This window comes from Microtus oregoni, unplaced genomic scaffold (genome assembly GCF_018167655.1).
Source record: "Microtus oregoni isolate MIOR12 unplaced genomic scaffold, Mior012 000008F_ref0000371, whole genome shotgun sequence".
NCBI classification, from domain to species: Eukaryota; Metazoa; Chordata; class Mammalia; order Rodentia; family Cricetidae; genus Microtus; species Microtus oregoni.
The window spans coordinates 30,319,773-30,343,534 of NW_024543067.1; the positions used below are offsets into that span (position 1 = coordinate 30,319,773).

Below are 23,762 nucleotides of genomic sequence, written 5' to 3' on the forward strand. Positions count from 1 at the left end.
ACCATCATCACCACTACCAACATTTTCAGAGTCCCAGAAAGTATATCCAGTTTTAACATATATGAGCTCATTAAACTCCAAGATGAGCAACTGCAAGTTGGTGTTAACTTACTTCATGAGAAAAAAAAATGCAGTAGCAATTTCTTGTCAGTAATGGCAGTCCAAAAATAATGACATGGAAACTTATTTTTAATTATGAAAGCTTGTTTTTAGCTTAGGTTTTTCCCCAATCAGCTCTTATAACTTAAATTGACCTGCTTCTATTAATCTATGTTCTGCCACAAGGCTCAGTGGTGTGGGAGGTCATTCTGTCTAGGTGTTGCTTTTATTAGTTAATGAATAAAGAAACTGCCTTGGCCTGTTGATAGGGAAGAACTTAGGTAATCAGGAAAAACAAGACTGAATGCTGTAAGAAGGAAGGCAGAGAGAGAGAGAGAGAGAGAGAGAGAGAGAGAGAGATGCATGGAGTCGCTTCGGGAGATATATTGCTAGAAATTTAGCCGGTAAGCCACTACGATGTGGCAATAGAGATTAATGGAGATGGGTTAAATTAAGATGTAAGAGTTAGCCAATAAGAAGCTAGAGCTAATGGGCCAAGCAGTATTTTATATAATATAGTTTCTGACTAATTATTTCGGGGCTGAGCAACTGGGAACCAACAAACGGCCCCCTGCAACAAATTGGCACCCAATGTGGCAGCTCAGTTACCTCTACTCTGTACCATATGTCCAACTTCTTCAGTCTCCTGGCACCCGCCTCTCTCCTTCCCAAAGTCCTCTCTCTCTGCAGAAGCCCCACCTATTCTCTCCCTCCTGTCTATTGTCCATTCAGCTCTTTATTAAACCAATCATACTGATATATCTTTACACAGTATAAACAAACATTCTCCAACAAGGAAGAGAGTTTTCTAAGAACATATGAAGAACATAGATTCCAAAACTAGAATAAACCAAATAGAGAGGAATTAGGTTTGAAGATCTACTGAACATTTTGTGAACATACATGATCCTATGATTGCTTGGATTTAAACTATAGTTGGAATTATCCATAACCAAAGACACAGATCAAGTTTGAACTAAATCTGAATGTCCAAATAAGCATGTGACACTAAGGTGTTTAGGAAGACAAAAATCAAAATGAGAAGGGCAGTTACCTTCACTGGCCATGTGCTTCAGTACACAGTAAACATCAAGGTGATGCCTTGCTGGGCAACTGTCTCTAACAACTACCTCAATAACATGAAAGGAAAATACCAGGATTCACTGAATAAAATTAATTATCATGTAACACAAAGCAAACAATACATAATAAAGATTCTACAGTGCAGTATTAGCATAAAGATAAGAAAGTTATGAAGAGTTATGAAGGAAGTCTCTCTAAAAATCTGTACTTGATCCTTGCTCAAAAGAAGAAAGTAAAAACTATCTTCTTGGCTGCTTTTTGTCAAACCCTGCAAGCCTTGCAAGTACACAACAAATTCAATAATTCATATAACGTGAGAAGGAATTGGTTGTGCTAGTGAAATATTGACTGTTTAACCCTGGCAGCCAAGACTTAATGTCCTTATTCCAAAAATACAATGAGGATATTGCAGAAAGGAACAATTTTTCTAAGCAGGCATTTTAAAAGACTTCATCAGTGAAACGTATTCATGATTCTGCTGATTTTCTTCTTTTTTCCTTGAAATTTCTTCACTAACCAAACCTCTCACTGTAGCTATAGGTGAGACTGCAACTTGGATTTTTCTATTTTTTCCATATTTTTCCAGTCAATATGTTTCTGTGTTTCACCCTAGACAGACCCCTCCTGAGCCTTTCAAAAACCTGATTGTTCCTTTCAGGACTGCAGCTAACCAACAACTTTAAAATCCTATAGCTCTGCATTTTTTTTCTTTCATAGATTTTTCTCAGTGCCGATTTTTCTTGGCAGTCAATAAACTATAGTGCCATCTAAATTGAGTATCAAAAAATATTTTTCTATGGCATTTTTCTACTGTATAAGTTTTTCTGGACAGAAATAGCTTTCAGTAAGTTTGTAGTGAAATCTTAGGGCAAAGTCTATACATGCTTTTCTATCACTGCACTTCTTCCTCCATACCAGTTATAGAGAGACAGCACAACAAAATGGCCCTAGACTCTGTGACCTCTACAACCACAGCTATGGGGTTCCTCATTTATAACTTTATCTATTCACTAACAGTCATTCAGTAGCAAAAGAACAATATTCAGCTCAAGCTACTGCACTAAGAGAAAGTATATTAATCTCTCACTTGAGACATTAGGGAACTGAACTCAGAGAAGCCTGACTATGGGATTCAATCATGCACTAGGAAAACTCCATATAGTTCCACTTTTCTCTCGCTCTTCTCACCACCTTCCATAGCAAATACTTCCTTTTCTGTCTTATTTTTAAACCATGTAACCTTAGCTGTCCTGGAATCTACTGTTTAGACCAGCCTAGCCTCAAATTTATAGAGAGCATCTTCATATCCAAGTGCTGAAAGCAAAAGTATATTCAGCTATTTTTCAAGACTACAGACATATTTCATTTACACAGATAATGAAAATGGCCATACAAAGTGATTGAAATAGCTATGAAATAGCCCATACTGTCTGTTTGAGGGCTACTTCATAGATATTTTTGATCTGCTTGTATGGGTGCTGACCCAGAGGCATGAGACATTATAACTGGCTGATCTTGGGGTCTATTCTTGAAGAACTCATAAAATTATCAGAATCCCACTATATTTATGGAACTGAGTTTGTTAGATTCTCCAGATAAACATTATTATACATGGATTATCAATGTTTCTTACAACAGTCCATTGTAAATTGCTAAGGATGTGTGTACATTTCTTTCCACTAATGCAGATTACTCTGTTATGCTATCATTCACAAGAAGAAACTGAAAACATTAAGTAAAAAGTGATATCATGGTTTCATCATGATGCTTCCTCCAAAATAGTTCATATGTTGAAGGATTGGACCCTGATTCAAATTCTGTTCTGGGGTTGATTGATAATGAAGGCTTTGACTTTATCACATATTGATGAAGTACTAACTCGGTACCATTAATGCACAGAGATGGACACAGTGACACTTAGTTGGAGGAAATAGGTCAATAAGGGCCTTCCTTTAAATAGAAATTTGACCTTTGCCCTGACATGCAATATAACCCGGATGTGCTTCATGGCTGATATTGTCAAGTATTTTTTTCCCACTACAGTCTCCAAACACCAAGATGGCACACTTAATCACACGCCCACAGCTGTGGGGCCAGCTAACCATGACTGAAATCCTGATCCAAATTAAGTTTCTACTTCTTTTAGTTGCTTTTCCTGGATATTGCTTCTCAGTAACAGAAAAAGAAAATGAACAACATAGGTAACAACACACAGCCTCAACTACTTCCAACTAAACTTCCAGCATTGCTAAACTATCTGTTATCCCCTCTCCAATTTTTTGATGTGGGAAAAGTTGAAACAGAGTTGAACGGATGATTTCAAAACCAAGCATTACTATGAATTAATGACTACAAGGTAGTTTTTGTTTTGACTCAAAATCAATCGTTGATGTAGGTGGGTCTTCTATCTATCTGTTGTTTCATTGGTTAATTAATAAAGAAAACTGCTTGGCCTGATAGGTCAGAACATAGGTAGGCGGGGAAGACAGAACAGAATTCTAGGAGAAAGAAAGCCGAGTCAAGCAGATGCTATAGCTCTCCTCTCCAAGATGGACACAGGTTAAGATCCTTCCTGGTAAGCCACCACCTCGTGGTGCTACACATACTAATAAATATGGGTTAAGCAAGATGTGAGAATTAGCCAATAAGAGGCTAGAACTAACAGGCCAGGCAGTGTTTAAAGAATACAGTTTCCATGTAATTATTTTTGGTAAAGCTAGCCGGTGGCTGGGAGCCCTCATGGGCAGTGGGAAGTGGCCTGATGCTCTATCTACAAATTGCTACTACTTCTTCCATGAATTAAGCATCATAATTACCAACAGAATCAAGAACAAACAACAAAAACAAGTATTTCTTGAAAGGACCTTATGCTACAATCTTAAGAACAACATTAAACATGTATTTCAAATGTCACAGAAGAAGAACAAAATAAAAGGATGAGTCAAAGAAACACACAGGTTCACAGTGAATCTCATCTTAGAGATGAATGGGACTTGGAAATATAGTAAAATGGGTAGAGTAACTTCCTAGCATACACAAGGAATTCAATTCCAGTATCAGATGAATAGATGAATGGATGGATGTATATATGAATGAATGGATAGAGATAGATAGATAGATAGATAGATAGATAGATAGATAGATAGATGACAGACAGACAATAGATTATATAAAGATAGATAGATAGATAGATAGATAGATAGATAGATAGATAGATAGATAGATAGATGATAGAGATATATAGATGAGAGAGAGAGAGAGAAAGACAGAGATTGGTAAATATGAACAAGAATATGATTGAGAAGATCTGGAGAATGGGAAAATGGCTTTTGTCATGGCAGTTTTATCACATGGAAATACAGAAGAGAATAGTCACTTGAATAATCTTGAGTAGTCAGAAATAGGTGTTTTGTTTTGAGGATATTAACCCATGAAAAAAATGATATTCAGAAAGAAAAATTAAAGGGAAACTGTAAAAGAGTCTGGAACCATCCAAACAAAATTAGTTGTTCTAGATAATAAATCCTCTAAATAAATCTGTGACCAGATTCAGGGAATTAGGAATGCCTTCTATCAGTGCAGATCCTATGAAGCAATAGAGAATTACCTTTGATATTAAATTTTCATTGACTCCTGTTCTCTCAACTTAAATTTCTCCATATTATAAGACTTTAATTACTATATCCCATCAATCCCCTTGATTTTAGACAACATATATTCACAACTAAAGCCATAAATCTTACAGGATCCAGACTTTAGGAAGAAGTCCTTAGTGTCTTGGCATGGTCCTGGACTTCAGGCATTTTTCTCTCTTAACTTTCTACAAAAGCTCCTCCCGTCTGTCCTTCATTCGCAATTAGATTCTCACAGATGTGGTTTTCCCATGGGAGGATGAATGTACCTACATGAACAGTCTAACAACGGGTCTGAAGCAGAGCCCCTTCCATCCATCTGCCTCTGTATTTTAGAACCTGTCATAGTTACCGTTTTCCTCCATCTCCTTTCACATGTTACAAAGTGAAAGAGAAGACATGAATTTTGCAAATCCTCCTAGCTTTGCAGTAATCTGACCTACAAACGTCAGAAAATACTGGCCTCAGGAAGAAAAGGGTTATAGAGTTAAATGGTTTTATCATGGTTATTTTAAATTATTCAACTGTACAAAGAAAAACTTAAAAGATTTTTCTGAGGCTAACATTTAGATTTGGAGGATTCATATTTCAGAGCCCTGATCCATATATCTAAATTTGAAAGTATGACCAGCAATTAATCAGATATTTTAATATATTGCTTATTTTGTGAGCACAAAGAAGTAAAGAATCTTCAAATGCAGGGACAGAAGAATCCTTGAAATCCATAGCAGTTTAGGTAATCCTGAACTAAACACATTAAAATCAATGTTTCTTCACAAAGTTCCACCATAAGTTGCCAAGAACACATTTCTTTCCACAAATAATAGAAAACTGTGAGCTAAAGTCATCATATGTAGGAAAAAAGAACAAAACAATATCAAGTAGTTGGTAACATCTTGGTTTAGTCATGAAGTGTCCTCAATGGTTGTTTGTATTTAGAAGGATTGGTTCTTTGTGCAAGACATATTCAGATTTTTCACAAGCTATTGGATGGTAAGGCTTTGACATATCATCATCTATAAATGGATTCCTAACTTTCTGTAATTATTGGAAAGTGCCAGAGACATCAGGAAGTGGGAATTAATTGAAGAATTTGATCAATGAACCCACACCCTGGGATAGCCCACTCACAAGTATGTGAGTACATCTGTTACCACTTTAATAATTCTGCTATTTGCAACTTCCATACCTGTCAATGTATTATTTGTCTCTATGGTGTAAGAATACAGTTCCAATACCTAAATAACAAAGTGTGCTTTTGGCTTTCTGTACTTAAAATTCAGAACAGCTAACTGTAGGCCAAAGTAAGTCTAACTGCTGAAAATCATTTCTGTCTCTGTCACTCTCTGTCTTTCTGTCTCTGTCTCTCTGTCTCTCTGTCTCTCTCTCTCTCTCTCTCTCTCTCTCTCTCTCTCTGTCTCTCTCTCTCTCTCTCTTTGTGTGTGTGTGTTTCCCCCCTACCTGTCCTCCCATCACTTTGTTTGCTGTTTTATTCTCTGTGGAGGAGGGTTTTCTTCATTAAGTTCAGGAAGAGTCACCAGTAACTTCCCATCTTTGATGATCATTCTTAGCAGTTGCAGCAAGATTCCCTTCTTTTCTCTTCTTACATGCAAAAACAAAAAAAAAAATGCTTTCTACTGCTGAGGAATGATATCCATGCCTCACAGTGGCAGACAGACAAATGTTCCCCTCAAAAGATGCTGCAATCCTCATAGTCTGTGAACATGGAATTTTACATGGGTGTTGTTTGCAGTAAAATGCGGATAGGAGGTAGGCTACTGAGAAAATGACCAAAGATTGTAGAGCTGACCCCCAAAGGGGTAGACAACTTCTTGTTCAAATGGGATCTAAGTGAATAATAAATATGGAAAGAAATGCACTAAACTCACCAACAAAAAAGCAGAGAGGTTGGCTTAGATGACAGAGATCAGAATTATATAAAAGCAGAACCCCAGTTCTCATGGGCCACCCTTTCTTAGGCAGACCCAACATCTCTGTGCCTACACCTACCTTCAGTTTAGTGACCCTCACTTGTGCTTCTTCCTTTGCATCTTAATTGAAGTTGTTTGAAGAGCAGGGAAATCAAGATCACCCCCTAACAGGAAAACCATAAAGAGTCCTTCAGAAGACAATGCCAACAGCTTTTGGGGAACAGAGAAGTCAGGACCACAACTTAAAGAAATTGAATTCAGTGAGTACTGGTAGTCAAGACTAACTTCACACTGCATTATATTTGTGCTGTCGTTTAAACCATTATGTTTGCTATTATATTCACAGTCCTTTTATTTTAAAAATTTGTTGAGAACCTTATACATGAGTACTGTACTTATATCATTTCTATTTCACATTCTCTGCTCTTCACTTTCTCCCAAATTCATGGTCACTTCTTTATCATTGTTATGACACAAACACACACACACACACACACACACACACACACACACACGCACACACTATATACATACATGTATAAATGTACTATATGTGTGTGTGTGTGTGTATATATATATATATATCCTAGATTTCTTCTAATCTAGGAATGAAAAAAGCATAAATTTAAATTAACTTGGAATTTCATCAAACCCCAATCAGAATGGTTAATATCAGTAAAACAGCTGACAGAAAATGCTGACACAGATATAGGGAGATGGAGTTCATTGTTGCTAGCATCTTCAGAGTCATTAAGTGTCAGGAATTAGCTCGATATGGGAAATAACCAGGCCAGCTTAAAGATAACAATTATATTTTCAATAGTTATAAGGGGAAACTCACGCCACAAGAAGGAGAAATCTGACTTCCTCTGTGTCCTGTGGGAATCGCCCACAGAGAGACCACGCATGCGTGCACCTGGTCCCTCCCAGTTTTTCTTCCTGGGCTCCGGGTAGCCATGCCTTTACTGGGTGTGATTGGTTAACAGATCTTCCCCATCAATTAAGTGTTACCTTGGTGGAGAAGGCACACAATCATGAACATCTAATTGGAAAACTTCTAAAGAATTGTCATCACTAGCCCAGGGCTCCTTATGATGTCATAAAGCTAACAGAAGAAGTCAATTAGATCTATTGCTTCATTAATAGTCTCCACAAATCATACTAGTAGCCAACCCTATATCCATCGTGGTGCCATAAAATGCCATTTACAAAGGCAAGTCTTGACTCCCTTATAGTGTTGCAGAAACTGGAGAGATTAATTTTTCTCACGTTGTAATGAGTGCAAGCAGAACTCTAAAAGCCACTTGGCCAATATCTGACTCTTCGGGGCAGTGGGAAGGCCTGCAGGAAGCCTGCTTTAGCATCACTGCTACAATCAAAACTCTAAAGGATTGCAGCTCAGCTGCAGCCACCTGGCTATTAAGAAATAGCTACAGAAAGAAATTCTTAGTTCTGAATCTATTTAAAGAAAAGGGGAAGTCTTCTGGTTTTCTTCGATTGTCCATTAATTTCTCATAACCAAGCCATGTGTGGGAGTGAGCTGACAGACTACACTGGTGTGTTTTCTTCTCTGCAAAGTAGCAAAGTAGAGTTCTGCATTGATGTACTTAATGAGGATCTGTTCCCAGTGATCTCATTACTGTTTGAGAAAGCCAGGTGTCTTTGCACTGTCTGGAGCAGCGATGGGACCAGTCGATGATCTTTTATGGATATCACAGTACATAACCCAGTAGGTGTTAGGAAGAATTCACCCCGTGCTGAAGGCCCACAATTACTCATCCACCACTAATACTTGCGTTGCAATGTAAAACTCACAATGAAATCTAAATGATACAATAAAATAAGAATTTAGTTGTCTTCCAGGTAAAATGCATTCCCAACTTAACTGGTTTGGAACTCTCTAAGGAAGACATTTTTAACAGTTCCTTTACAATCTCAACTTAGTCATTTCCTGTCTTAAAATTTTCTATGGAAACAAAATAAATTTTATCTAAACTAGTCCTTGTTCTTGACAGATAAAATGGTCCAAAGAGTCTCTGTCTATGGAAAATGACATTGGCTTGATGTGAAAACTGTAACATAACCTGAGAATATACTCTGGGACTAACAGAGTAAGAGGATATAATCTAATTCTAAGAGCTCAGAAGAAAATGGACTGTTAACCTGTGGGGGAAAAAAATGAGTTTAAGATGGTCAAACGTTCCAGTGAATAGTTGGAGAGAGGTCGCTTGTTGGTTCCCAGCCACCGGGCTAGCTTAGACCCAAAATAATCACATAGAAACTATATTAAATAAAACACTGCTTGGCCCATTAGCTCTAGGTTCTTATTAGCTAGCTCTTATATTAATTTAACTCATTTCTATTAATCTGTATATCGCCACATGGCTGTAGCTTACCGGGTAAAGTTCCCAGTGTCTCTCCCTGGCAGCTCCATGGCTTCTCTCTGACTCTGGCCTTCTTTCTCCCAGCATTCAGTCCAGTCCTCCCCATCTAGCTCTGCTCTGTTCCACCTTGCTCTGCTATAGGCTCAAAGCAGTTTCTTTATTCATTAATGGTGATCAGAGCACACAGGAGGACTCCCACATCAAGTGAATAGTTGAGACTTGCACCTTTTGTATACTTAGGCAACTAATGTGGGCATCAATATGCTGCTGAAAATTAAGCACTAAATTGAAGAACCAATACAAATTGGCACGGCTCCACCTCAGCATCATTTTAAGGATGCCTGCTGATGTCAGCCAATCATCAGAGCCCTAACAATGGATAATGACCAGCCTTGGCATAGAGGCATCAGGTTCAATGTAGAACAAGATGCCACTAAATACCACCAAGAATGAAAAAGACATCTCTCATTTGCTTTATAAGTTCCCCATTAACTAACCCCAAACTTTATATTGTTATGAAACCCAGATGTAAGAAAGCAAGAGTAACAATAAAGAAGTTTTTCACCACCTCAGCAAACAGGACTTGAGGCCCAAATACAAGCTAATCTTGAAAAGAATAAACTATATTTCCTCATTTTTTTCTTCAAACATTGGAAGGAATTTTTTGCTTCCATCCCATTGAGATCTCACTCATGATAACTGGAAATCATTTTATTAATAACAGTGCCATTATCTATTCACTAATAAAAATTCAAATAGTTGAGTGCTGTTGGCCATGCCAGAGGAGCAGCAAGTTACAATTGAAGTTCCAGGTATTAGCTTAGCAGAAGGGAATCCTCTGATGTGCCAATCTCGTTTAGGCAAGGACAAAGGTTTACAGACCCTGGAATGTCTTTTGCTTCTACTGTGCCTTAACATGGCCCCTCCCTAAGCTGTACTGTCAGATTTTATTATAATAATGATAGTTTATACAGAGCTTTGATGAATAAAAATAAATACAAGGATTTGTATCACATCCAGAGTCTGTGAGTCTCACCTAAGAGGCCGCATGAATTGTAACTCAAGTTAATGACTAACATTTGAGTCCCAATAGCCCAGGTAGCTTAAATTCTTTTAACCTTAATGTTGGGTGATGTCAACAGGTCTCAGAGTGCATCACAGCTGAAAAAAAGCTTTGAAAATAACAAAATTAGACTAACTTTTTTGTTAAATAACTTTGAGGTGAAAAACCCAAGAAGAGAGTCTAAAGTTTTAGAAAGTCACAAAGTTGAATGTAGAACTGCTTAAGGTCAGGGAACAAGAACAAAGCAGCCCAGTTGTTACTGACTGCTGTACTCTCCTTTCTATGTTTAACTGATGACCAAAGGTCATGGTTAATTCCATATACTCATTTTTGCCCTCAATATCCTGATGTAAAAAACTATTAATGAATGGATATATAGCCTAAAGATTTTAAGTAGAGATAACTGATTCTTTTTTACATATAAAACTTTAGGTTTCTTTAAGCCCCTTCATAATATGGCCTTTAAAGATAAGTAGTAAAGTAATGAACCCTTTTTTTGTAACTGCAAAATGCAGCCTGCCAGTAAAAGACCTGACAAAAACACCTTGCTTACCACTAAGTTAATCTATAAAAGTTGCTTGGGTATGAATGTATGTGGGTTCTTGAGCTAACTTGTTTTTTGCCTGTAATACGTAAAATGTTTAACCATGTGAGTAAGATGAAAAACATGTTTTACCTAAAATCATTTACTTGAAAAAAATAGATTTCAAGTGTTTTGACTTTTCTACTACCTGGAAGGTTCTGTTGGGGTAAAAAAAAAAAAGGCTGTAAAAAAACATGAAATAGGGGAGAGATAATAAAGAGAAGAGAGAAATAAAGAGAGGAGAATAAATAAAGAAACCATCAAGAGAGTTTTTGAGTGCCTTTTTCCCTAGCACCCTCTCAGATAGAAAAATTTAGCCTTGCTGATTCTATGGATTCCTGTCAAAGCCCTGTGCTGCTGAAAGCTGGTCCCCCAATCAGCAGTAGTTGAGCTTATCTGCTTTTAAAACATAGCCCCAAAACATAAAGCAATCAGATAAATAACAAACATGTTAACTAGGAAAAGATGAGGAACGAGGAACGTAGGCACTGGGCCATGCTGTGACACAATGAAAATAGAGGTTTTATAAGTGGTCAAAAACACCTACTGTAGGGAGCAATCGGTGGCAGAAGATTCAAAAGGGAGAAGACAAAAGCACACCATGGAGGATTGTCCTCAAGTCTTATTTATCAAGTTCTGATCTTCTAAGAGATATTTTCTTGGTGAAAAAAAAAAAAAGGAGGAAGAGGGAAGGTCAAAGAAGAGAAGGAGGGGCACTTGGTTTTGCAGCAAGATTACAAGTATGGAAACACTGCTGTGTCCTAAATATGAATATAAACTCAGACATGGTCTGTTATTTTCACATAAAAATCTGTGCATTTTAAACCTCTAACAGGAACAGTGAACTCAAGGAAGATGATATAATGATAGAAACACATTCCACAGACACCAGTTTTTAAAAGCAACTGAATCTTGGAAGTACCTGCTCCTCAGATGATACAGCTGCAAATTTTGGTCAAGGCTATGCTGTTGGAATGTCATACCTAGACCCACATGACTCCGAGTACTACAGCACATGGAGCATAGTGCTGAATTGTTCAACTACCCGAGGATCATAGATCCAGCTTCTTCTGCCATGGTGGAAATCCAGAGAGCAATGAGTTTCTTGAATCTCCACCCAAATGAAAATGAAAACCTGTCTACATTTAATTAAAGCTCAAGGTTGATTGAGAAAATTTTGGCAACAAAATTTACAGATTATTTATCCAAAGAAAGAAGGAAGGTGTGTCTGGAAGCCAAGGACCATATCCTGCCAACTATGCCAGGTGGAAAGGACCCAAGCAGTAAAAAGCCATGGATGCTGGCTCTCCTTGTGCAAACTCCCTAGCAGCTCACTGCATAGCAGAGCAAACCCAGAATCATAACAAGTCAGGTGGCCCCTTCATGTGCTATCAGTGTCATGCCGGGAAAAATACAACACAGGCTAAGGACAAGTAAGAGTGGATGACAGCACATTTCTAGGTTCCTTTGTCTGAAGCAGTTATAATCTGCTTTTGGATCTCATGAGCAAACAGTTATCAGGAAGTGGGAAGATACACTGTAACTGTTGCAATAGAAAGAAGAAAAAATTCCCCCAAACCCAAACCTATTCAGCCTCCACTCTCTAGGACCTCCCCAGTGAAAGAAGACTCTGGGCCCCTCCCCCAACTCCCTTGACTTTTCTAGGCAGCAAGCTGGGAGTTTTCTGCAGCTAGGATCCCCCCAAACCCAAACCCATCCAGCCACCATCCAAACTACTAGCTACACCCCACCTCAAAACCTACCTATCCTCCTGCAACCTCGGTAGAAGTCTGAAACACAGTTTTCTCCAATACCAAAGTGACTTAAGAGGGACCAAGACCTTACTATGACACTGAGGGGATTAAGAGAGAGCACCAAGAGAGCAAACAAGGAGAGAAGAACACAAGAGCAGGATTAAAGAGACCTCAGAGACATTCTGAGACAGACATTGACAGTACAGAGCAGACCAAGAAAAACTCCCAAACACTCAAACAGCCACAGCAAGGATTGGACCGACATGCAAAGACACTGCCGACCTCATTTGAAGGAAGAGATGGGTAGGCACCAATGTAAGCATTCCTCCAACAACCTAAAAAGCAACATTTAATCACCAGAACCCAGCAGTCACACAACAGGAAGACTTGATCATCCTAAACCAGAAGAAACAGAAGAAAACCACTTTAAAGGTAACCTTATGAAAATAATAGAAACATTTGAAGAGGAAATGAAAAACTCTCTTAAAGAAATGGAGGAGAAGACAAACAAAAAACTGGAAGAAATTAATAAATCCCTCAAAGAAACTCAAGAAAATCAAGAAAAAGCAATAAAACAGATGAAGGACACTGTTTAAGACTTGAAGACTGAAATAGAGGTAATAAAGAAAACACAAACTGAAGGAATTCTGGATAGGAAAAATCTGGGTAAGCAAAGTACAGAGACAAGTATAATCAACAGAATAGAAAAGATAGAAGAAAGAATCTCAGGTGCTGAAGATACTGTAGAGGAAACAGACTCATTTGTCAAAGAAAACATTAAATCCAACAAATTCTTAACACAAAACATCCAGGAAATATGGGACACCATAAAAAGACCAAACCTAAGAATAATAGGGGTAGAAGAAGAACTCCAGCTAAAAAGCACAGAAAATATATTAAACAAAATCATAGAAGAAAAATTTTCCAACCTAAAGAAGAATATCCCTATGAAGGTACAATAAGCTTACAGAACACCAAATAGACTGAATCAAAAAAAAAATCCCCCACCATATAATAATCAAAACACAAAACATACAGAATAAAGAAAGAATATTAAGAACTGCAAAGGAAAAAGGTCAAGTAATATATAAAGGTAAACCTATCAGAATATAGCCAACTTCTCAATGGAAACCCTGAAAATCAGAAGGTCCTGGATAGATGTGCTGTAGACACTAAGAGACCACAGATGCAAGCCCAGACTACTATACCCAGCAAAGCTTTCATTCACCATCAATGGAGGAAACAAGATATTCCATAACAAAAACAGATTTAAACAATACATATCCACAAACCAAGCCTTACAGAAAGTACTAGAAGGAAAACCCTAATCCAAGGAAGCTAACTGCACCCACAAAAACATAGGCATCTAATAACTACCGATCAGTATACCCAAAGAAGGGAAACACACAAACACTACTACCAAAAAATAACTGGAATTAACAACCACTGGTTATTAATATTGCTTTATATGAATGGACTCAATTCACTTATAAAAAGACCCAGCCTAAGAGAAAATACAGAAACAGGATCCAGCCTTCTGCTGTGTACAACAAATGCACCTCAACCTCAATGACAGACACTATCTAAAGTAAAGGGTTGGGAAAAGGTTTCCAACCAAATAGACCTAAGAAATAAGCAGATGTAGCTATCTTAATATCTAACAAAACTGATTTCAAACTGAAATCAGTCAACAGAGATGAAGGACACTTTATACTCATAACAGGAACAATTCATCAAGATGCAGTCTCAATCCTGAACATCTATGCCCCCAATACAAGAACATCTACATATGTAAGAGAAACATTATTCAAACTTAAATCACACATCAAACCCCACACACTAATAGTAGGAGACTTCAACACTCTATTCTCGCCAATGGATAGGTCAGCCAGACATAAACTCAACAGAGGAATAAAAGAACTAATATATGTCATTAATCAAATGGACTTAACATATATCTGTAGAACATTCCACTCAAACACAAAAGAATATACCTTCCTCTCAGCACCTCTTACAACCTTCTCTAAAATTGGTCACATACTCAGTAACAAAGAAAATCTCCACAGATACAAAAAAAAAAAATTGGTTTAACCCCGTGTCTAATCGGATCACCATGGATTAAAGTTAGAATTTAACAACAATACTTCTCTCAGAAAGCCTACAAACTCATGGAAATTGAACAGTGAACTACTGAATCACCCCTAGGTCAAGGAAGAAATAAAAAAAGAAATTGAAGACTTCCTTGAATTCAACAAAAATGAAGGCACAACGTATAGAAACCTATGGGACACCATGAAAGCAGTGCTAAGAGGAAAGTTCATAGCACTAAGTGTCCACATAAAGAAAATGGAGAAAGCTCACATTAGTAACTTAACAGCACAGCTGAAAGCTCTAGAACAAAATGAAGCAGACTTACCCAGAATGGGTAGAAGACCGGAAATAATCAAATTGAGGGCTGAAATCAACAATATAGAAACAATTACCAAAGAAAACAATACAAAAAATTAATAAAACAAATAGTTGGTTCTTTGATAAAATCAACAAGATAGACAAACCCTTATCCAAACTAATCAAAAGGCAGAGAGAACATCCAAATTAACAAAATCAGAAATGAAAAGGGAAAGATAACTACAGATGCTGAGGAAATTTGGAGAATAATTAGGTCTTACTACAAAAACCTGTACTCCACAAAATTGGAAAATGTAAAAGAAATGGACAATTTTTTAGAAAGATACCATATACCAAAATTAAATCAAAACCAGGAGAGCAATTTAAATAGACTACAAACTACAAGGAAATAAAAGTTGTCATCAAAAACCTCCCAACCAAAAAAAAAAAAAAAAAAAAAAAGCCCAGGGCCAGATAGTTTTAGTGGTGCAGAATTCTATCAGAACTTCCAAAAAGAGCTAATACCTATACCCCTCTATGTGTTCCACATAATAGAAAGAGAAGAGACATTGCCAAACTCTTTTTTATGAGGCTACAGTTACCCTGATACCAAAACCACACAAAGACTCAATCAGAAAGAGAATTACAGACCAATCTCCCTGACGAACATGGATGCAAAAATACTTAATAAAATACTGGCAACGCGAATCCAAGAACACATCAAAAAATCATGCACCATGATCACGTTGGCTTCATCCCAGAGACGTAGTGCTGGGTCAACATACGAAAATCTGTTGTCAGGGTTGCTGTCCTTCCTGGTTTCCTCAATCGTTAAGTTCCAAAGAAATCACACAGAAGCCTACAGTAATCATAAACTGATTGGCCCATTAGTTCAGGCTTCTTATTAACTCGTATAACTTATATTAACCCATTATTCTTGTCTGTGTTAGCCATGGGGCTCAGTACCTTATTTGGTGAGGCAGTCACATCTTGCTTCTTCTGTGGCTGGGTCACAATGTGCAGACTAGGACTTCCTTCTTCCCAGAATTCTACTGTTCTCACTGATCCTCCTCCATTTCTTATCTGATTGTCCCACTTATACTTCCTGCCTGCTACTGTCCAGTCAGTAGTTATTTAAAATATATTTGACAGAATATAGACCATTGTCCCACACCAAAAATCCATCAGTGTAATCCATCATAAAAATAAACTGAAAAAATATGATCATTTCATTAGATACTTAAAAAGCATTTGACAAAATCCAACACTCCTTCATGATACAGGTCTTGGAGAGATCATGGATACAAGGAACATATCCAAATATAATAAAAGCAAGGTACAGCAAGCCAACAGCCAACATCAAATTAAATGGAGAGAAACTCAAAGCAATTCCACTAAAATCAGAAACAAGACAACAGTGTCCACACTCTCCTTATTTCTTCAACATGTTCTTGAAATTTTAGCAGTAACAATAAGATGACAAAAGGAGATTTTTAATGAATACAATTTCTGTATTGTTCTTTTGGGGCTAAGCTAGCTGGGCAGCTGAGATGAATAAGCAGTCCTCCCCCTGCAACAACTGGTGCTCCAACATGAGCTAGCTAAATCCACTAAAAACCTGAGAGAGTTTGAAAAGGAATTCTAGACACAAAAATGCAGTTTAACACAACTTCTTGCTGTTTGCTGGCATCGTGCTACAGCTCCTTTAAAAGAGATTTTCCTGACTCAGCAGCAGCAGAAAAATAGCAGTGGTTTTGAAATGCAGGCTTCCTAGGCTGTGCTGCCAGTGCACCTCTGGCTCTTTGGGAAGACAGAGCATTTGGACCGGGATTGTGAGCAATGTGCTATGGCTTCCTTGGTGGCAAAGTGGACTAGCTGAGTGCCTGGAAGTGGGGCAATAGTGGGAGGAGGGGCTCAGAGGTGTAAATGGCTCCGCCAGGCTGGGCTGGGTGGAGCAAGCAGTGATTTACCATATTTGACCTAGTAATGGATTTACCATATTTGACCTAGTAATGGAGCAGCTTAAGTTTTAAGAAGAGCTTAGCATTTTAAGAAGTGCTCCTGTACAGTAAAGAATTACAGATACACAATAGGACAGATTCAGACATAAAAGACCTATAAATGGGTCACAGTGTTGGATAAATGTATGTGGGCTTGAAAGAGAGAAGAACAAGAGAGTCATAAAATAAAGTTAATGCTTTAAAAAAAAAGGATGGGGGGGGTAAAGTCTTTTTAGAGACTAAGTAAAGATAGTCATAGATTAAAAGGAGTAAAGAAAAATAAGCCACATAAAGATGAAAAATTCCCAGAGTCTAGATTATGTATATTATTGTATTTTCTTTGAATTTTTTTGACTGTGAAGGAGCTAAATACAGAGAGACATTCCATTGTATGGGCTGTTAAGCTAAACCAGCATGTATATTGTAAAGGTATCTCAATTTCAGAATTTGGGTCTAAGGACATGTTGCTTGGGAAAAGGGGTTCTTCTTTTATTTTCACAGAAGATGAGAACCTGTGGATTGCTTCCAAGTAAATATGGTTTCATGGACCAAGGTGTCCTGAAAGGTTGTCATACCCTCAAAAAAAAACTTCATCCAATAAACAGTAGGAAGCAGTATGGACAAAACAATGCCCATATTCCCAAATATTGTTTATAAATGTTACTTTACACTTAAAGGGATATATAATATAGAGATTTGCATTGGAATGGATCCTGGTTTATTGATACAAATTAAGATCAATTTTGTTTTATGTATATATATTTCTGCTCTTGGTTAAGGTATTGTGCTTGTGTAGCTCATTTAAAAATGTAATGTATAATTAAGAAATATAAGTTAATAGATAATCATCTATAATAGTCCAGCTTGTAGTCATGTTATTTAGATTTTCTAGATGTATAGAGATATATTTCAGTTGGATAGGTATTCTTCAAATTTTTCAAAGACCTTTAGAATATGGCATTTAAAATGTTTAAGAATTTAGGACTTTTCATGGCAATGAGACACATCTGCTCTTGGTAGCACCAATTTATTTCAAGAGGGAGATAGGCATCAAAGAGGCTCCTTATGGAATTGGTTAGCCATTTGGGCAAGAGACTGCTCTTGCCTGGACTGTTGCATAAACTGGACACGCACAACCCACAGAGCAATGACTCATGAACTTGCCTAAAAGTGAGACAATCCTTCAAGGTTCCTGCTTCATGAAAGAGTCTGTGAGACATTTTGCAGGATACAGAAGAAAGTGACTGAACTGTGTTTGAAATTTCCTACTTCAAGGAAAAGTCTGCTAAACACTATAGGCCTATAGGCTGAAGATGGATGCCCAAATGGTACAGAATAACTTTGGGTGAGTATCCAGGCAGCAAGATGTCACTGTTGATTCTAGAGTTTTGGAAGTTGTTTATAATTCACTTCTTGTTTTCTTAAGTAATATTATATCCTTCTGGAGTCTTTGATGGAGTTGAAGAATTTATAGTTATAGTTACAGTTTTCTTTTGTAATGATAAAAGATAAAGTAGATATAAATATTATACTTGTAATTCTTGCTAGAATTTTACTATGTTAAAGCCTTCCTTTTTGTTTAAACATAAAAGGGAAAATGGTATAGGAGGTCCTTCTTTCTATGTGTTACTCATATTGGTTAATAAATAAAGAAACTGCCTTGGCCTGCTAGGGCAGAATTTAGGTAGGCAGGGAAGACGGAACTGAATTCTGGGAGGAAGAAAGCAGAGTCAAAGGAATACCATGGAGCCACCAGAGACAGATGCTGATAAGCCACTGCCACATGGCGATACACAGATTAATAGAAATGGGTTAAACTAAGATGTAAGATTAGCAAATAAGAAGTTAGAGCTAATGGGCCAAGCAGTGTTTCAATGAATACAATTTCTGTGTGGTTATTTCAGGGCTAAGCTAGCCAGGTACCTAGGATGAACAAGCTTCCCTCCCCTAGCAACAGGAGATCAAGGGCATTCAAATTGGAAAGGAAAAAGTCAAACTTTCATTATTTGCAGATGATATGATAGTGTATATAAGTGACCCCAAAAACTCTACCAGACAACTCTTACAGCTTACAGCTGATAAATACCTTCAGTGATGTGGCAGGATACAGGATCAAATCCAAAAAAAAAAAATTAGTAGCCCTCCTATACACAAATGATAAAGAAGCTGAGAGGGAAATCAGAGAAACATCACCTTTCACAATAGCCACAATTAACAAAAAAATATCTTGGGGTAACACGAACCAAAGAAGTTAAAGATCTATTTGACAGGAACTTTAAGTCTTTGAAGAAAGAAATTGAATAAGATACCAGAAAATGGAAAGATCTCCCATGCTCTTGGATAAGTAGGATCAACATAGTAAAAATGGCAATCTTACCAAAAGCAATCTATAGTTTCAATATCCCATCAAAATCCCAACACAATTCTTCACAGATCTTGAAAGAACAGTAATCAACTTCATGTGAAAAAACAAAAATGCCAGGATAGCCAAAACAATCCTATACAATAAAGAAACTTCTGGAGGCATCACAATTCCTGAGTTCAAACTCTATTACAGAGCTATAGTAATGAAAACAGCTTGGTATTGGCATAAAAACAAAGAGGTTGACCAATGGAATTGAATCAAAGACCTGGATATTAATCCACATACCTATGAACACCTGATTTTTGACAAGCTAAAATTATACAATGGAAAAAAGAATCTTCAGCAAATGGTGCTGGCATAATTAGACATCAACATGTAGAATGAAAACACATCCATATCTATCGCTGTGCACCAAACTCAAGTAGAAATGCATTAAAGACCTTCGTATAAATCCAACCACACGAGACCTGATATGCGAAAGTGGGAAGTAGTCTTCAATGCATGGGCACAGGAGACCACTTCCTAAATATAATCCCAGTAACACAGACACTGAGAGCAACAACAAATAAATGGGACCTCCGGAAACTGAGAAGCTTCTGAAAAGCAGAGGACACGGTCAATAAAACAAAAAGGCAGCCTACTGAATGGGAAAAGATCTTCACCAACCCCACATCAGACAAAGGACTGATCTCCAAAATTTATAAAGATCTCAATAAATTACATTCAAATTCTAAATAAACCAAATAAAAATTGGGGTATTGAACTAAACAGAGAATTCTAAACAGAAAAATCTCAAATGGCCAAAAGATACTTAAGGAAATGTTCAAAATACTTAGGTATCAGGGAAATGCAAATCAAAACAACTCTGAGATACCATCTTACACCTGTCAGAATGGCTAAGATCAAAATTACAAATGGCAGCTTATGCTGGAGAGGATGTTGAGTAAGGGGTACACTCATCCATTGCTGGTGGGAATACAAACTTGTACAATCACTTCTGAAATCAATATTGCGGTATCTCAGAAAATTGGAAATCATCTTACCTCACGATCTAGAAACACCACAGGTGGACATATACCCAAAAGATGCTCAATCATACTGCAAAAGCATTTGTTCAACTATATTTATAGGAGAATTATTTGTAATAGCCAGAACCTGGAAACAACCTAGATTCCCCTTAACTGAAGAATGGGTAAAGAAAATGTAGCACATTTACACATTGGTAAATAGTTAGTGTTCTCATTAGTCTATTTATGAGTTCTTGGTCTGGGTGATCCAAGTAGCTCTCATAATAATATATACTTTTGCCCTTGGTTTCCTTCTTGAGGAAGAAGATAAGTCCCTATTGTTGAAGACACCACAGGTTTATGATACGGTACAAAGATGATTCAAGCTGGATCTAACCTGAAAGATTCCTTCTTATGGTCTCGCTTCCATAGTAACAAGAATTGCTATGCAAGCTTCACAGGAAGGGAATCAGTCAATAGTCCTATCCATCCTCAATGCCTATGAACTGTAGCAGTGACAAGAATATCAAGATATTCTTAAATATGGAACCTGGTGGTAATGAAGAGCTGTCTAATTAAGACCTGCTCAAAAAGAGAAAAAAGGAATTATGCCTGGTTCTAGAAATATAGCCAACTATCCAGTGCTAGAAAACTCATGGATCTTAGAAGAAAACCTCCTACCAATACTTTACTAGATGAGGATAACTCTACTCTAAAGCCCTCACACTCAAAACAGCTTCTCTTTACAGCCAATGGGAACCATTAAAGAAAACCACAATGGACACAATGCAGTGATCAAAGGATTGTGGGTAACCTAGCCCCAATGGTACATCTGCATCACAACTACTGACCCTAAGGCCCAGGAAACATTCTGGAAGAGGAGACAGAAAGATTTTAAGAGGCAGATGACCAGGAAGTCTGATTTGAGACTGTGTTTTCTATAAATGACTGCCTAAAGAAGACCTAAACAGTGGCAATATCAATAGACATGCTAATGAAGAAGAGAAAAAAATCCCACAGAATCCCACCCCTCATCAAAGAACTACAGGCAACTAATGAAAGCTGAGAGAGAGAAAAAATTAACCTCTCCTAAGGATGGACCTCCTAATTTTTTAACCAAGTGGTTAGTCCTGAAATTATGTACACATCAACAACAAAAATGGACTCAACCATGCTGCATCTGTGTATTGGTGTAACAATAATAATCAAACAGTAAAAATGAATTAAAAAGAAACTATCAATTTGAGAAGTGAGTGGCATATGTGGCAGGAGGGCAAGGAAGGACCTGGGAGGAAAGGGAAATGGGCTGGTGATGTAATTATATTTTAAGTTAAAATATACTAAACAAAAGAGAAAACTACAATATGCAAATAGGTAAATAAATTTGAGAATATTTATTTAATCAAAAGCATCATGAAAAAGGAAGAACTCAAAACAAGAGGTTCATAGTTGCACTTAACAGTGGCCAGGGTGCTAGTACAGAGAAAGTATGGAGTCACCCCATGTCTCAGAGCTAAGAACCTGCCTGACTTGGCCATAAATGATAGGTATTTTCCTCACTGGAGCATGGTCTGATCATTTGGTTGCCTGTGATTGGCTGTACTCAGCTGTTCTTGAATTGTCAAACCCTGGCTTTTCACTACAGAATGTATACTCTTATGTTCAGTTCATGTTGCTCTGTCCATTATGTGAGGCTGTAACTTTTTATGTAGAAACTTAACGTATAAAAATTCTCATGTTAATGACCTCCTGAGTACTTAACTCAGTACTTAACAGAGTGTCTAATGGAGACAAAGTAAATAAATATGGAAATGAAATCTCTCTCTCTCATACACATACACAAACACACACACACACACACACACACACACACACACACTGTAAATTAGAAAAGTCCATGAAGAAAAAGAAATAGAGGCCAGGCGCTTCAGAGAAAGACACTACCCACTGAAGAAAATTATCTTGTAACGAACTATAGAAATGATCCCTGAAAGTATAGTCTTTGGGGGCTATGCACTCATAAAGAGAACCCTAAACCAAGACTACAAAGATTAAGACATACTTAGTGAATATAGATAAATTAAAGATAGATAAGATAGAAGACCCAACCTGATTTCTCAAGAAATTCAACTCTCCAGAACCTCTGTTAGAGATGTGAGCCAGAATATAATTGTAGCACAGGATTCAGAACTTGCCAGTGACATGCGGAACAGAACTAATGCCAATTTTGGGTAGAGGCTGGGAAAGACAGCATGCTTTACCTTCATCAACTTAAGGATCATGGCAAGATACTTGATGTCAGCCTACTGCATGGGAAGAAATGAGTCCTCAGATAAGCAAGGGTCAAATAATTTTATTGAATTTAATGAAAATCAGATAAAAAAGTCATAGCTGGAAATTCCATCTTAATTAAATTTTCTTATACTTTCTCGGCACAAGTCATTCTAGGATCACACAGGAAATCCCCCCAAAGGCACTCAATTTGCTTAATTCTTGAAGGCAAGATTTTTAAAATACTCAGGGAGAATATAAATCATCAGAAACACTGGCTTAACTATGGGAGCAGCTTCTTAGGGAGCGAGGTGCAAGGGCTCATGAACCACATTTGTAAAAAGACGTCAAGTGGAGAGTGATGTGGGAGCGTCATATATCAATCTGTTGATTTCATTGGTTAAGCAATAAAGAATCTGATTGGCCCTCATAGGTTAAAACATAGGTGGGTGGTGTAAACAGAATACTGGGAGGAAGAGGAAGTGAGCTCAGACTCGACAGCTCTGCTCTGGAGCAGAGACGCCATGCTCCCCTCTCTCTGAGGCACACGCGATGAAGCTCCGACCCAGGATGGACATAGGCTAGAATCTTCCCAGTAAGACCGGAGCTACACAGTTTATTAGAGATGGGTTGATCGGGATATCAGAATTAGCCTAGAAGAGGATAGATAGAAATGGGCCAAGCAGTGTTAAAAGAATACAGTTTCCGTGTAATTATTTCAGGTAAAGCTAGCCATGCGGGCAGCTGGGTGCCGGGAATGCAGCCCCGCCGCTCCAATTACAGCAGTGGAGAGAAATGTAAGAGCTCTGGAAAAATGTAGATGGGAATTCATGGAGGAGCTGTTTCGTTTATTTATTTCCTGATCTCTGCTTTAGTGTCAAAGAGACTCTAAAGAGACTGAGATATATTGGGTCCTGTTCATCTTCAATAGTGGTCACAGGCTCACAATCTAAGCACTCTGTCCTAGAAACTCTGATGTGACAGAATCTAAAATAAGAAATAACAAATGTGTCCACAGGCCCAACTGGTGGCACTGGGCTCGGGCAGATGAAAGACACCCATAGGCCAGCCTGGGTCCTCACAGTCGGGCCTGGTTGAAGATATCCACAGACACTCCTGGTAATACTGGGCTCATGTAGGTAAAAGACACCCAGTGGCCAGTCTGGGTCATTAGAGCCCTGATGGTGCCGGGTGAGTAGGTG

At 37.7% G+C, this 23,762-nt stretch overlaps 1 pseudogene; it reads right to left on the bottom strand.

Annotated features, from left to right (window-relative positions):
* Positions 1–22,216: 22,216 nt before the first annotated feature.
* Positions 22,217–22,292, bottom strand: LOC121452038 (annotated as a pseudogene).
* Positions 22,293–23,762: the final 1,470 nt, after the last annotated feature.